General features: G+C 43.6%; 1 long non-coding RNA gene across 2 annotated transcripts; it reads right to left on the reverse strand.

Moving 5' to 3' along the window:
• Positions 1-6: 6 nt before the first annotated feature.
• Positions 7-2,495, reverse strand: LOC127750744 (uncharacterized). Of its 2 annotated transcripts, none has more exons than XR_008011829.1 (3): positions 2,403-2,495; positions 1,175-1,243; positions 7-198 (listed from the first exon to the last, which is right to left on the reverse strand). It is a non-coding gene; the product is annotated as an uncharacterized LOC127750744 (long non-coding RNA). The 2 variants fall into 2 exon arrangements; XR_008011830.1 differs by lacking the exon at positions 2,403-2,495 and adding an exon at positions 2,258-2,395.
• Positions 2,496-2,809: the final 314 nt, after the last annotated feature.

Here is a 2,809-nt window from a genome sequence, read left to right on the forward strand (position 1 = left end):
GTCGTGAAAAGTGACATTAAATGGCCAACAAAGTTTGGTGCCAGAGAGAAAATCATTCAAGCTTACTCAAAGAGACTTTACAAAAGAATAAAATAACAGGACCAGCTGTAATCACTGTGACGCCAACTCAACTTATATCTGATGATTCCATGGGCAGCACGACTGATCCAGGACAGGTGCACCTCTAGGCCGATCTTCCTGCAACAAACCAAAGACGCAATTTTTTTAGTCGCAGAAACAGGATGAAAAAGAGGCAGGAAGCACGCAATTTCGACAGAGGAGGTCAAAGGCGACTCTCCTAGACCAATTCCAATCATTTCCAGGGATTTTTATTTTTTTCATTTTTGGCCAAATTAACAAAGGCTATAGCCTTTGTGTTTTTAGCGAAAATTGATGGGTCCGGATTTCGACGGAAAAGTAGTCAAATCAACAGAAGTGGCCCAGGGGACCACAAAACTACATTTGGTTCAGCTAGAAACCACCCGTTTCCAGAGAAACTTGAATTTTAAGGGTGGTCTTTTAAATCTGGCGCTCAGCGTACGATGGGCTGCCTACCTAGCAGGCGAGCCGGTCCAAGAAAAACAGGCGTAAGTCACTTAAAATGGCCCGGCGGCGTGAAATTTCGACGGAGAGCTTGAAACGGAGTGCTGTCGGACCCATCCCAACCATTTTCAGCGATTTTCAAATTTTTCATTTTTGGCAAAATTTACAAAGGCTATAGCCTTTGTGTTTTTAGCGAAAATTGATGGGTCCAGATTTCGACGGAAATCGGCGGTGGTGAACCAGGGGTCCTCAAAACTACTTTTGGTTCCGTCAGAAACCACCCCCGTCTACGTAAAATTGAGTTTTAAGGGGTGGTCTTTTGAATCTGGCGGGCAGCGTACAATGGGCTGCCTACCTAGCAGGCGAGCCGGTCCAAGGAAAACAGGCGAAACTCACTTAAAATGGCCCGGCGGCGTGAAGTTTCGACGGAGATATTGAAAGGGAATGCTGTCGGACCAATCCCAACCATTTATTGCAAGAAACAAGTCACCAAAAAAACATAAAAAACCGACCTTTGATGTTCACCAAAGCGAACTTCTCATAGAGTCTAAAGTCTGAACCAGAGACAAATTAGACCAGTGTTAGTTACTGCGCAAGGAAAACATGTTGCCCTTGGGTGATGTCAACTCACCTATACTTTCAGGTTAAATGACTCCGTAGACTTCTTTGCTCATGTCAAGAACGTTTCCGGGCTGTGTTCCTGCAACCATGTTAAATGGTACTTTTAGCGCTATGTTTGCTTTTATTACTCATCAATTATCAGCTATTAATAATATATAATTTTACTATACTATGGTAACTCAATTCACTACAGTATTTCTTTCTCGAAATAGTATTTCTTTCTGAGGGAAAAAAGAAATCCGCAAAAAGAAATACCGTGGTGAATTTGAAAAATAATAATCCATTTCATATTGGGAGTGGACTATTCAACCACCTCCCTCTGGAAATCAAGAAAATCAAAATTAATGAAAGAAGACTTAAAGCTGTACTGAAGAGGCGTTTACTGGCAATGGAGGAGCCCTACTCAATAGAAGAGTTTTTTTAACAATGCTTTCACCAACTTCAAATAATATACATTCTATCATGTATATCGACTTGGAATGCTCTCTAATCTACATTACGAATAAAAATAATTAAATAATAAGAATAATATAACACACTTTTCAATGCCTCTCCCCCCATAAATGACCATGGTCTTTCAAATAACTAATATTTGGCACTGGACTCAACTATTAGTGAACATAACATAGCCCTCTGAACATACTGTAGGCTGTGCGCATATCCCAAATACCTTTTCCACAATTATTAGGACAGTAGTTGATAGGCCAGCTGCAAATTAGCTGCAACGCACATTGATTTATTTGATTGTTTAGGGAATTACACAAATAGCACTAAACCCCTCAGTTGGCAATCAAAGTCTGCACCCCAACCTGTTTCACAAAAATACAGAGTAATGATTCCCAGGTAGCAAAACTGCATCATGACAGCGTTGTATGTCCAATCTAAAATGTGCAATTTGTTCACCCATTTGCAAATCACCTACTACGATATTTAACATACTGTATGAAAGGGAGGAGTGTACCCATTCAACACCTCTCCAACAAAACTTACAGTGAGCCGAGTTTAAATGACGGTCATCATTTACTCTGCCTCCAAAAATATCTTACAACTAATAAGTGCATAAATGGAGCCCCTCCCCAGGAGCACAACTAACCTCCTACAATTACCGGAACGGAACAATTAATTTTCCGGAAACCATCAAGCACTATCCCTTTCGATGAATATAAAAAAAACGACGCTGTCCACCCTAAAATTCTAATTAGAATCCTATGATAAATTTGGATAGGAATTATCGGTACCGGTATTGAGCAGAAGACGCCGATTTCCACTGTTTATTTACGTTTCCGCCCGCAAGGGCGCGCGCGGCGGCGGCGGGATGCGGGTCGGGGAGGGGGCAAGGGGGTGCAGGAGACGCGGCACCGGGAGCAGAAGTTCTGATCAGACGAGGACACTCCCCGACTTATCGTGGTCCACGCCGCGCGTGTCTCGCGTGTCCGGGCCGGGATGTGATGTGATCCTGTAGGGTTCCCGATCCAATAGCATGTGGCCGCAGTGGTAAAGTAGAGTCCTCCTAGGACTCTATGGCAAACTTCGGGGAAGAATTGTGGCCGGGGTGCGGGTAGGCAATCCCGCCTCGCTTCAGAGAAGTGAAGAGCGTGCACGTTTTAGATCGTGCAGGGCCGGCACCCCTGCGTGGTGCAGGTTG

The sequence above is a fragment of the Frankliniella occidentalis genome, unplaced genomic scaffold, assembly GCF_000697945.3.
Source record: "Frankliniella occidentalis isolate FOCC.00 unplaced genomic scaffold, Focc_3.1 Scaffold250, whole genome shotgun sequence".
Lineage (NCBI taxonomy): Eukaryota > Metazoa > Arthropoda > Insecta > Thysanoptera > Thripidae > Frankliniella > Frankliniella occidentalis.